Below are 13,903 nucleotides of genomic sequence, written 5' to 3'. Positions count from 1 at the left end.
TTGTGTGAATAAATTATGCAAATTAGATTTTTGAGCAGCCAATAAAAATGTTTTGCCTGCAGTTAATATTAGGCTACGATTACGATGTAAATAAATACCACGCAGCATCATAAGTTGACAGACATGTTAACAATTTACTTTTCAAAATAGTTGCTTATATTTTTGAAATGTGTACATCAATTATAACATATGTTCACACCTTTTAATTTGAAAGTCAGAATCAAACTGCAAAAATTTAATTACATGTACTATTAAGTAGGATTTGTATAATAATGACAATTATCGCCGTTCAATAATTAACAGCCAAATATTCGTTGGTGCGTTTGTTTATTTAATTGCATTATTTGATTGTGAAACTTTGTTAAATAATAACATGTGTATTTATTAAATCTGTGAAATATTGTTTAATTACATTAAGATGAGACTTTAATGAACATAGTAACGGGCATCACTGGCCTGAAGTTGTGCGACCGGTAGACGTTGATTTTTTATTTGTTTCTTTATTTTTCATTACATTTGTATTTATTATTTTTGGATATTTTTTACGTATTTTGAACCAAAAAAATCTCCTCTATACCTCCTGTCAAAATTAATTTGTCTGGTCAATACTTTATTATATTAATATTTCGCTACGATTCTACTAGATTAAGATGTGGGGAAATGACATCACGCGCACCTGTTTTTATACGGCCAATACACAAACATGGCCGCGCCTACTGATTTGTAGAAATCGGTGATTTAGCGATTTAAATTTTGTTCTCATTCGTTTAATATCATTATTTGGCGGCAGAAAATTTGCAGATTTATTATTTATAGTATTCTTTTTCTGAAATCAAGTTTTTATTCTAACCTTGTCTTTCCCTTTAAATCACATTAAACTTTTCCTATTATAAGGCATAGTTACAGAAGTTTATGTATCAAAATAGTCAAAAATGTATCACAAACAGAGAATAGAAGTTGTAAAAATGACAAACTATTACCTATTATTATAGTTTTGACTAGAGGTTGTTGTGTATGTCTGAGGTTGATCTTGACCTGGAATCATCTGACCTTGAGACTTTTGTCCCATCTGTGCTATCAGTCCAATCTGATCTTGTACCATTGGACCTTGATCTTGGGTCATTTGTTGGTGACAGTAAGAAGAGATTTAGCTCTGTAAATATAAACTCTGAGTTATGAAATTTTAAAAACTCATATTTATTATTCTTATATCTATAATGTTCTTTTTCTAACAAAAAATCTCTGGAAATAATAGCTATATAGACTTTAAAAATGAATCTAAATATGAATTAAATCAGTAAATCAGTAAAATTGTTTAACATGACCAAGTCCACGTGAATTACGTTACAAAAAACATCACAACAAATCAAACTATTGATAAGAAATCCAATGACCAATCCATATACTTGATCCTCTGACGTATATAGACAATATAAAACAACATGAACACCAACCTGTTGCATAGATCCAGGGGGCATCGTCATGCTTGAAGCAGGGTTATATCCCAACATAGACTGTTTGTAGCATATGGCATCGGTGTCTCCTTTATGTCCCCTATCGGCAGCCAGTTAGTCATGTAATCAGGTTATTATGCATGACTTCTGACCCAGTGAACAAAAAAAATAATAAAGTAAAAATTATTGTGACCCCATAGGTTGTTTGCAGCAATTTAAGTTATTACAAATCTTACCAAATAATATTGCATAAATTTTATGAATCATGTAGGCCTCATTAATGACAGCCAAGTTGTTATATTACATAAGACCTTCAAATGTGTATACCAAAAGCATTTTTTGTTTAATATCAAAATCTCAACCAAGGCAACTTGAGTTGTTGAGTTATTGGTCAAAAACCGTCTTTAAGTACAAGGTCAATATGACACTGACCCTTGACCCAAAAATCAAAAGGGGTCATCTACTGGTCATGACCAATCATCATATAACGTTTTAAGTTCCAAGAGCTATGCCTTCTTTAGTTATTGTGCGGAAACTGTTTTTACCGACAAGGTCAATGTGACCTTGACCATTGACCCCAAAATCAATAAGGTTCATCTGCTGGTCATGAACAATCATCATACCAAACTTGAAGTTCCTAGGCCTAAGCGTCCTAAAGGTATTGAGTGGAAACCATTTTTAACTTCAAGTTAATGTGACCTTGACCTTTGACCCCTTGATCCCAAAATCAATATGGTTCATCAACTGGTCATGAAAAATAATAATACCAAGTTTGAAGTTCCTAGGCCTAAGCGTTCTTAAGTTATTGATCAAAAACCGTTTTTACTTACAAGGTAATGTGACCTTGACCTTTGACCCCTTGACCCAAAAATCAATAAGGGTCATCTGCGGGTCATGACCAATCATCATATAAAGTTTGAAGTTCCTAGGCCTAAGCGTTCTTTAGTTATCGATCGGAAACCGTTATTACTTCCAAGGTTAATGTGACTTGACCTTTGACCCCTTGACCCCAAAATCAATAGGGGTCATTTGCTGGTCATGACCAATCATCATATAAAGTTTAAAGTTCCTAGGCCTAAGCGTTCTTTATTTATTGATCGGAAACCGTTTTTACTTGCAAGGTTAATGTGAACTTGACCTTTGACCCCTTGACCCCAAAATCAAAAGGGGTCATCTGCTGGTCATGACCAATCACCATACCAAGTTTGAAGTGTTTATGCCTAATGGTGTCTAGTTATCACTCGGAAACCATTTGGTCTAAGGACCGACGGACCGACAGACAGACAAATGCAAAGCAATATACCCCCTCTTCTTTGAAGTGGGGGGCATAATTAAAATTAGAATTAAAGAGTAGTTTTTGAATTGAAAGGACTTCTCCTGAAACAAGTGATTAAGGTAAAAGACTTCAAATTATTTGCCTCTCATCACTATTTGTTCGAATCCTGTCAAAGACTTACACCTGAGGAAATGACCCAACAAGCACACAAAGGGTCAGTGGTTCTCAAGCTTGAAATAATGCTTAAATTTCATCACCAGTAAAGCTAGAATGTCCCCATTTAAAGCTGCACGACTCCAGATGAGCCAAAATATTTCAAGAAAATGAAAATTGAGAAAAATGTACTAATATTTCAAGAAAGGTAAAAACAATCAAGATCAATGTTAAAGTTTACATGTTATTTGCGATTTAAGACTGATTTTGCAGTATTTTATCACCATATTTCTACTGCGTAACTAACGCAGTAAGGGCTTTTTTGCACATTTTGACCTCTTTTTGGTTATTTGGATAGATTGTCAGTGCCAATTGCAATATGTAAATAACTTTATTTGTTCACCTCACAATATTTTACTGTCAAATACATTATCAAAATTTTCATGAAATTTAACATAATTCTGGAGGCGTGTTGCTTTAATGGCTTAATGCCCTGTCATGCAGAGACTATTAGACGATTATTATAGCTAAATACCCCATGCAATGAGAGATTAACATATATTTAGATGCCAAACAAAACCATCAAACTTCAATGGAAATACTGATGTAAATACACAATGTAAGATCCCTACTTATTTGCCCAACTATCATATCTTGCATTGCATGGGAACATCAGTGTTTGAATTGATTTGTTACTTGTATTATATGCAATATAAAGACATACTTATCAATCTTTTCCAGCTCTGCATCTATCGGTGGACCCATTGCTTTACATTGTTCTAGAAAACAAAACAAAGTTGAATGAGTATTTCCTTCATACTGGATGGCACAAATCCAACTGAGCTTGTTTGCTGCCTTTAGATCTCTACGCAGAATAAATACTTACATGAAAGGCCAATTATGCCTCAAAAATGCTATCAATCTTATTTCTCAAAAACTTTTATTTTTGGTATCTTTTTACAGTTTCCACAAGAATACTCATAAGCTTAAGCTATAGTCATGAATTATCTGTGTTACTTTTTCTTTGTTGAAAATTGGTATAATTATAGTGAACAGTATTTTTATGGAAGTATGGAAGTCAAAATACTACTTTGTTTACATTTTGCTACCTTTACAACACATTAATACATGCTCAGCGCTACTTTCCTCAGTTATATAACATCTAGCATGCTTTAAATGCATTATCAAAGCATTATAAAACAAATATTTGACAGTTCCAAAGAATTAAAAAAGTATGAGTTTCTGTGGCATAATGCGCCTTTAAAACACCATTGAAATTTTACTACTACTTAAAGATTCATCATTTATATTTCACTTCTTATTATTACTGAAGTACTATGTCAAATAAAATCGAAGCATTTATATTTTGTTACCAACACCATGAGTAATATTTTCCTGCAGGCGCAGTGTCAAAATCATTTATATTTCACATGACCAAGTACAGAATCAATGAATTCTGATGCATATAATTTCCCATGATGAAATACGACATTATATTATTTCACTAAGAAGTATATCAATAACTTTAAATAGTAACTTTTCCATAGTAATAGACCTAGTCAAATATCACATGTACTTCAAAGTTTCAATACCTTATAACTATAACATCTCCATGTATCAGGTCAGGTCTCTCCAGTGGGGTCAGTATTCTGTATCTGTTGCAACATTTCATCTATCTTTGACTGAAATAATGACAATTTTTCTTTCAAGATGGACTTAAAGATGGATTATGAAAATTGATAATTGTATGTAAAAATACAAGTTATGATATAAACATTTTTGATGAACTTAGAATTTTAATCTCTTATAATCAAAAACTGGGATCGAAAATCAGAATATAATGCTTGTCTGTTTTGTTTTGTTTTAAGGGATATTACGCTGAAAACAGGAAAGATGATTTTGGCTTACCTCAGGTGTCAAAACCACCCCATCTGCTGGAGCTAAGAGAATCCAGTAATTTGAACCAATTTTGTCACCTCTTATGATCAAGCATGGATATACAGTTAGTGTAATTCTGATGTCTCGACCCTTAAAGGCAGCATCTCAGCCACAAAGGGAAAACTTCAGGTTCGTTTTTACCGTTATGCATTGACAAAATTACTGAGCTATGGTATCTCTATTAACCATTTTTACCTCATCAATTATAAGCTGTTCTGGTGCCTCAATTGTCTTTACTTGAACTTCTTCATTAAACTCTACCTTCTGTTTTGCTGTACACATATATAAAATATATACATGTAATAAGATTAATTAAGCTAGAATATTATGACTTTGCTAACAACATAATATCCGGTTGTCTCCAAGTCACACAAAAATTGGTCAATATCATATTGTTCCTTTCATTTATTCTAGTGAAAAAATACTCTTTGTGTATAATTCAAGACATAAGCTCCACATCCAGGATAGTTTTCTCTGACACATACATGTATGTATCAAAAAATCATCTTCCCCGACATGGTCCTTAACCCATTACTTTATATAGACGTCTTTTCACGCCTTTCCCCCTTCTGTTTTGAGGCCTCAAATAGTGAAAATAACCACCTCAGTGGTCGAGGGGTTAGAGTCGATGACTTCTAATCCAGTTACCTCTCTGGCGTGGGTTCGATCCCCGGGAGATGCTTTGGTAGTTTAGCGCGGAGGAAGGTAGTCTAGTACTGGTGTAACTCTCCAGGAACGATGGTTAGGAAACTACCCGCCTATATGAATGAAATTACTGTTGGGAAAAGGCGTAAAATAAAACAAACAAACAGACAAAATAGTAAAGAAATTGTCGTATTTAGACACCAAACACTTGTTTTCGTTTGAGAAATGCTGTTAAAAAAAGTGATCAATTTTTCAGCGCCATCCCCTCTCTAAAACAATTTTGGACTTTTGAGAGGCTTAAGATGGCCTCAGTCAACCTTCAGGTAACATGTAACTAACACCGAAAAGTATTTGACTTTATCTCAATCTATTGAGAAGTTGCAGCACTTTAAAATCAGTTTTTGATGGAAAAATCAATGCAAAATAATGATTTTTGGCAATTTAGAGATGTCCTTTTATTGCCATGGTAAAAGTAAATTTAAGACTGAGTATGCCATTACAAAGGCTATGGTTTAGTCAACATTTGTGCCAAGTTTGAACAGTATTGAAGCTTATTTCATAGCTTCATATCAGTTTGAACTTGTAACAGGAGGCTTTTCAATGAAAACAGCCTATTTTTAACAATAATACTTCTAAACCACAGTTAATGGGCAAATAATTTACACTGACCACCTGAACAAAATGGCCCAGACCACAGCCTTGCATGGCAACCTGTTGGCCCTGACAACCTGAATAAAAGAGCCACTCAGACCGCAGCATCAAATGGCAAAGGCCTTGACTACCTGATCAGAGAGGCATCCTTTTATAAATATATATTAAAGATACCATTTTTTAAGGATAGTTGGTTGTCATTTACAATTTTTATATTTCATGTTACTCAATAACATATCAAGAAAGTATTCGATTTAGTGTACAAAGAAAATTATTCATCAGAACATTATATATACTGCCCCTATATATTTATATTTCCATTTACTGTTGTTGTAGTATTACATTGTTTATGAATGATTCTGTCTAATAGACAATACAACAATTTATACCATATTACAGCTCATGAGTATATAAAACATTATACATATGTTTTTCTGCGTACCCCCACTGACAGAGTTGCTGATAACAAAGGTTATCCAGCGACACAAGCCTCCCTTTCGATTAAAACCTGTTCCACAAAGATTAGGGTCACTGAAATACCATATTTTACAATAAAAATGTAGAAGTTCAAAAACAGCCATAATTCTGTCGAAATCAATGTTAGAGCTTAATCAACCTTGGAAACAGACCTCATGCTCTCAAATAAGTGTGTAAGGTTTTAACCTTACCAAAAGCCTGTGACACAAGCCCCAACATGAGTGTTTTAGCTTTCCTTACTCCATGAAAAAGCGAAGCAAAATATTAAAATTAAATCACAAACAGTTGAGTCTGGGTGTGGTTACAGAAGTGTGCAGGTTGGCCATTTTTCTGTACCCATAATAAATACTGACCATTATTACCTCAAAATCCATCAGAGTTCATTTAATTATTAACTGAAAAGATCTAGTTAATGCAGACATAGGCTCCTAAAAAGAAACAATCATGTTCTGTTAACCATTTGAATGGCTGGCTCGCAATTGTCACACATCTACAGCTCCCTCCAGCACTATAGTGTACTGAAAATGACTGTAGTTAATGGTTTACAAATTTGTTAATATCATTTTTAATGCATCATGTATATATGTTTAAGAAATGCATCATGTATATATGTTTAATAAGTAATTTCCTGACAATATGACATTTATGAAGTCTATACCCTTTAAGTATAAATTCAGAGTCTTCCAACTGAACAGACAGACTTCTATTTTATCAAAAACTTGTGTCTGCTTGTTCAGGTAAGAATTCTTAATATATATTTTCATTTCTTAATGTTGTAATATTAGAAACTGTGTACTTATTTCATATATCAATCTTCTGTTGAATTTATGTACTAACTGAAAATAACTGAATATAACTTTCTAAAAAAAATATTGACTTTAAATAAATGTAAATTACGTTGTATTTACATTCAGTTGTTTTTGTTAATAACAGTATTTCTTACTATGCTTGTTGATTTCACTTTCCAATATGTATTCATAGTTTTATTTCTTTAATAGCTTGAAGTAATACAATATATATCTTGTCTGAATATCTTATGCTACTCTTTGTTTATGATTTTTATCATAAAATGATCAAAATAAAAAGACTTCTATTTTATCAACAAACTGTGTGTCTGCCTTGCTCAGTGAAACCCAGTCAAATACAAAGCTAATACACAACACAAAGATCCCCTGTGAAACATTGGAAGAATACAAATCCGTTAATAATTAGTTTATACAAAGTTTTAATAGACATTGTTTTAATCTATAAGCTTATAAAAAACACTCTCGAATCCGTTGCGAAAACCAACCCTTACTAAGCAATGAGGTGCAAAGTTTCTTGCTCACAGAAACAATGGCTAGCCCCTGACAAGATTTGAACCCAAGCAGACTTAGCAGTCGGCAATCCTTAGATTACTAGTCTATGTTAATTGCCAAATATGACAAACATGATGTGGCGGACCACTTTTAATCACATAATCAGAATCTTTGAAAAGAAGAAACCTTTAACTTTAATAGTACAATCAAACATAAAAGGTCAAACCACATGAAATATTGTAAATATTCACCTGCCATCTAGAACACTGATAAGTTCTCCAGCAATTGGAAGGTTAACTCATCATCCTCCACTGCCTCAAAGTCATACAATGCCCTCATCTTAAACATAATTTGTTAAAATAAAGCTCAAAAAAAGTTGTTAAGTATTTACACATTTCTAGAATCCTTCCCTTCTTTCTAAAACCTCATTGTTTTAGCCGTTGCTATCTGAATGAAAATAGAAATTAATTCTTCCTATCACTGTAAGACAGTTGAATGGCTTCCTGTAATGTAATCACTTGTCGTTATCAGCAGTTTTTAACATATATCATGAGATATAATTGCTTTTTTTTCAAAGAGACGACTTGATAGCTTTTTTAAAAGCTGACTTCAAAGCTTTCATTAACCATGGTTTTATATAGTTTATTACACCAAGATCTTTTTAACTAAATGAATTCAAACATTGATTCTTTATCTTTTCTTGATCTTAAAGGGATACTCAGGCAAAATAATATGACAAACATATTAAAATGATCTGATGTACTAAAATCACGCTAAAATGACATTTTTAAAGTCCCAGTATAATATTCGGTATAAATTCTATATATTTTAGGTTTGAAGCTTAAATATATCTATATATGTTGAACGAGATTTAGACGCCAACAGAATCACCGAATAGTTGTAAAAAGCAAGTCATGTGACTTTAAAAACCCTGGAAGTTACAGTAGCAGATATTGTGAATATTTTATGATTGAAACAAGTCTAATTCATTCTTTTGATATGTTCTTTAACGTTTCCAGAGATCACTGTGACAACTATTGTGAAATCTTAGCGCACTCTATCTATATATATTCGAGTTATAATTATGTTCTATATGAATGCTGGATTATCATCATGTTTAAATTAATATTGTACCCCATAATTAGAACTCTACTTTATTGGTTTGATGGAATACCCAATCCATATTCATAACATGGAGTACTTGTTTAACTGTGAATATCTTTAGGTATTTAATGAAATTTATCCACAACACTCACATCTTCAACCCCCAACTTCCACCATACAACAAAATTTGGGTGCATATCTTGTAAATCAAACAAGTGTAATTGCTATCTATTGTAATTAAAGTATCCTAATTTCCTAATTACAGAATTCAGAATTGATTGTTAACAGTAAAATGTGTATATATTAACGTAGAGTCTTGAATATTATCCCCTTCCGTGATATTAATACTTATTTCATTCCGTATAGAAATTACCGTTGTCATGAGTTCTATACAAGAACAGAAGTTCATTCTGGCGCTAAATGTAAAACAACACAGATTCTTGCGGTATCTGAATATATTTTTTGCTCATAAATTAATCTAAATTGCGGACTAACATATTTTTGTATCCATTCATTTCTAGAAATGTCTTTTGCTAAATAATTTGTTGTCTCTGGAGACTTAATTGTTTTTAATTGCGTCCTCGATGAATTTCCTTGATAGTTCATCATCATCGATTTTTCTCTTAAATCGTGCATAATATTATTGTGAGAAAAAAATATATTCAATTGTATCTCTTTTCTTCTTAATTGGAAAATCTATATATATTCTCTACACGAATTACTCAAATGAGCCTTTTTCAGCATAGATTTCAAACTAGAACTTTCCACTCTAAGTTTATAGGGGCATTCATTGATTTCACTAATCAGAACCTGACTTAGTGAGTCCTAAGCGTCTATACGCTTCAACCACCTATCACTAAAACTATTTCGCGAATCAATTTGAAGCAATTCACTTGGTTTGAATAATGGCAGTAAGATACTCTTGTTTTATCTCTTAACTACAATCATCAACGCAATTGACAATTGAGAATTTAATCACTTAATAGAAAAAATCGCCGGTCATTCACTTATACAGACACAATTGTTAGCTTACATATATGTAAGATTGTAATTTTGCAGACCTTTTTGAACCAGGGCCGACATTAACGGTTGCTACTGACGCCGGGACACTTAAAGTTTGGTCAGGCAGTTATTTCCAAAGGCAAAGGAATAAAGCATCATGACAAAATGCATGATCAACTACAGCATTCGCACAGTGTGTATTCAAGCGACGTTGTCTTTAGCGTGCCCCGTGGGTCATTCTCCCTATCTCATCTTTCTTTCTATTATCTTTAATGTATAAGAGATTTTGCTCAATGCGACCACCGGCCACGCTAACTTATGTCTCTAATGAGATCCATTTTCACTTAAGACGACCATCACTTTTCCTGTCATGTTGTGTGGGTGTGGTGTGGTGTCACAAGTGTCAACAATCACAACAATAATATATAAATGATGTGAAAAAACCTGCTATTGCCATCCTTTTTGCTGTATGCAATAAGGTAAGTCCGTAAGTGACTACACGTGACTGTATTATCCATTAATATTGATTAAAACATCAACGCCTCTGCCCCAACTCAGATAGGGTGTATACGCTAGCTTGTTGACATTTAGACTGCATTGAATTGACCTTGACTTGATCAGAATTAATTAATTGTTACAATAATATAGTTTTGTTTATTTCAATGAAAACTGCACAACAGAAAAGCTCACTTACTCAGGGTTTTTCGTTGGAGACAACGAAATTCAACGCGAAAGTTTAAAAATTCTGTAAAAATGTCAAATATGTATTGTGGACTCAAACTGATTGCAAATATCTTACTCTCTCTTTTATTCTACTTAGCATTAGATTACTTTGCTTATTGGAGCGTTCTACTTATTAAAACATTTATAAATTGAAGTTGAAAACATTTCCACAGCAAAAAGGAAAGATGTCATGTATAATTGTGACTTTTTATCATGCTTTGCCTTTCCCATGACATATTGTGAAAAATGGTCCGTTCACTGAAAAGGCCTCCTGTTACAAAGTTTTTTCCCAAACTTTGCTATTATTACTATGAAAAATGCTGCAATACTATCAAACTTGGCACAAATGTTGACTGGACCTTTGCCTTTGTTAACGGACTGCTAGTCTTTAAATTTCTGTTACCATGGCACGAGGGGACATCTCAAAATGCCAAAATCACTATTGCCTCGATTTTTCTTTCCATTACAATTTTTTCAAAGTGGTACAACTTTCTCAAGGATGAGATAAGTCTAAGGGCTTTTCGGTTGTACATTTCATTATGATCGACCTGGGACGGGTCATTTTTAGCCTCTCACAAGTTCCAAATTTTCCTGATGTATTTTTGATTGGGGTGGCGCCGAAAATTTCATTTTTTTAGCAACATTTTCAACGAAAACATGATGTTTGGAGGCCCAAATAGGACTTTTTTTTTTCACTATTTGGGCCTAAAAAAAGGGGGGGTCAAATGCGTTGTTTCGGTATAAAATATGAGGTAAAGGGGTTAAGAGATTTTCATTAAAACGACGTTTGGGTGCCCTTGGGGTTCCTTAATAAAATTTTTACTGAATAAAAAAACATCTGAAAATCAAAAAATCACCAGAATTATATCAATAATGTGTAAACACCGGATGCATTTTTTGATATGGGAAAGGGAAGAAAAAAGTGATGGTAAGGTTTTCCCCGTTCAAAATAAAACTATATTTAATTTGTACAAGGTAATCCTGGGTCATGCGTCTTTTTTAAATTTTTGTCGTGCTTTAAAAGATAATTAAAAAATTTTTTTTAAAAATCTATTTATCTTTAAATATATTGTTTAAAAAAGTTTTTTGCATTAAAAAAGATTTATTTATTTATTAAATAAACATTAGAACGTAGTCCCCTTTTTCGCTGTTGACATCAAATTTTTCCGTTATTACCCGAGATGATTTGAACTGATGTTTTAGAAAACTAAATGAATACAAAAAAAAATTTGTGTTAACTAAAAAAATTTTATAAAAATATTCTATTTTTTGCCCTTTTTAAGCTAATACAGACCAAAACAAAATAATAATTATGACTTGTTTTTTTTTTCTGATAATAACATTTTTACCACTTTTTGGGCAGGGAAAGTAATCTTAGGTCAGGGCAAGTAGTTTTTTAAAAAAAAATTGCCCACAACAAACACTTATATTTAATTTTTAAAAACCACACCTTAATGTGGGAATATTATTTAATCCAAAAATTTAAAAAAAAATATTTAACGTTAAAAAATTTCCCAAAAGAAAGTTAAATTAAAAAATTTTAAAAAAAATTCTAAAAACTTTGAAAAAGGGCTTTTTTCCTGTAAAGTGCTTAAAATGTTTAAGATGCCATCTAGCAGGAATTTTTGCATCCATTTAATCACGGCAAAATTTTTCAGTCATGCTTTTTTCCCCCCAAAAATTTTTAACAAAACACCGCTAAAATTTCCCAAATTTCCATGGTATGGGTCATGCCCCAAAACCCCCCTGCTGAAGAAATTATTTTGGGAAAAATTTTTAAATTGCTCAGACATTTAAAAAGGGCTAGCCGGGGGTGATACGGGAAGATATAGTTAAATTTTTTTTTAAAAAAAAGCCCCCACAATAAAGGTTCAACCTTGGGGGGGTTACAAAATTGATTTTGCTCCCCTACACTGGATAAATACTGGCATTGATTATATCACTGATCTATCCCAAAAAAAAAATAGAAAATTTAGATAAAAATAGGCATCGTCCGCAGTTGGGGCCCCTAAAAAAAATTTGAGGCCCAAAAACCCTTTTTACCCCTTTCAATAAAAATTTTTTCTTTGTAAGGGGAGAAAAAATAGTATTTGTTTTCGACGGGCTCAGATTTCACTTACTTTCCACAACAATTTAAATGGAAAGATTTGCTTCTCCGCCAGATATATAAATGGACAAGTCAACATAGGATTTCCCCACCCCTGATGTTTTAAATATTTCTTTTATTTACTTTTCAATTGACATATTAAATTTTTATGAAAAAAAGCATGAAATCTGGAAGCATTTTGTTTTTAAAATAATCCCCCCCCCGAAAAAAATTTTTAATTATACCTTTAAAATGAAAGGGAGATAATTTTTGTTTTAACTCAATCTGTCTTTATAAGTTTTTTCCCTTGGGGAAATGCTCTTCATTTGACAAAAAGTTGTAATTTCTTACATTTTAATAAAGTTCATAAGGGTTTTTTAAAAACTTTGGGCCTTTTTTTTTTACATCTGGGCCAAAAAAAGGGTAAAAAACAAACAAACTAACTACTTTTTTTTTACCAGACTTTCCCAAAGGGCCAAAATTCACAAAAAATGAGAGGGGGGGGGGGGGGGGGGGGGGGGGGGGAGGGTGAAAAAAAATTTTTTTTGGGTTTATCAGAAAAAGGGAAAAATATAAAATGGTGAGGGAAATTTGGGCCCAATTTTTCCCAAATTGGGGCCCCTGCCCGAAATTTTTTTAACCCGGTTTTTTTCACTTAATTGGGAAAAACCACCCCCTTTATTTTTGGAAAATTACGCTAAAATGACGATTTGGGAAGAAAAAAATGGGTTTTAAATTTGATTTTTGGGAAAAAACATGATTTTTTAAAAAATTTTAAGGGAAGACCTTTTTTTAAAATCTTTTTTAAAAGTAAAAAAATCACGTTTCCCCCGGTATTAAATGTATATTTTTTATACCATTGACCCAAAAAACATTATATTTTGAAAATTTTTTCAATCTTTTGGCTTTGGGGTTGAGCTGAGAATTTTAAAGGGGAAATCCAAAGACAAAGGATTCCCCTTTCACATACATGCAAAACGACTGATCATTAGAAATTATATAATTCGGGGTTTTGTTTTTAAAATCAATTTATTACCTGGCCGTTCCCCGACACTGTCATTCATTGAATAGGTTTTAAAAAATACCATTTTTTTAA

This window comes from Ruditapes philippinarum, unplaced genomic scaffold, assembly GCF_026571515.1.
Source record: "Ruditapes philippinarum isolate M1 unplaced genomic scaffold, ASM2657151v2 ctg1812_1_1_1_1, whole genome shotgun sequence".
In the NCBI taxonomy this organism is placed as follows: Eukaryota; Metazoa; Mollusca; class Bivalvia; order Venerida; family Veneridae; genus Ruditapes; species Ruditapes philippinarum.
Note: the sequence above shows the minus strand (reverse complement) of the source record.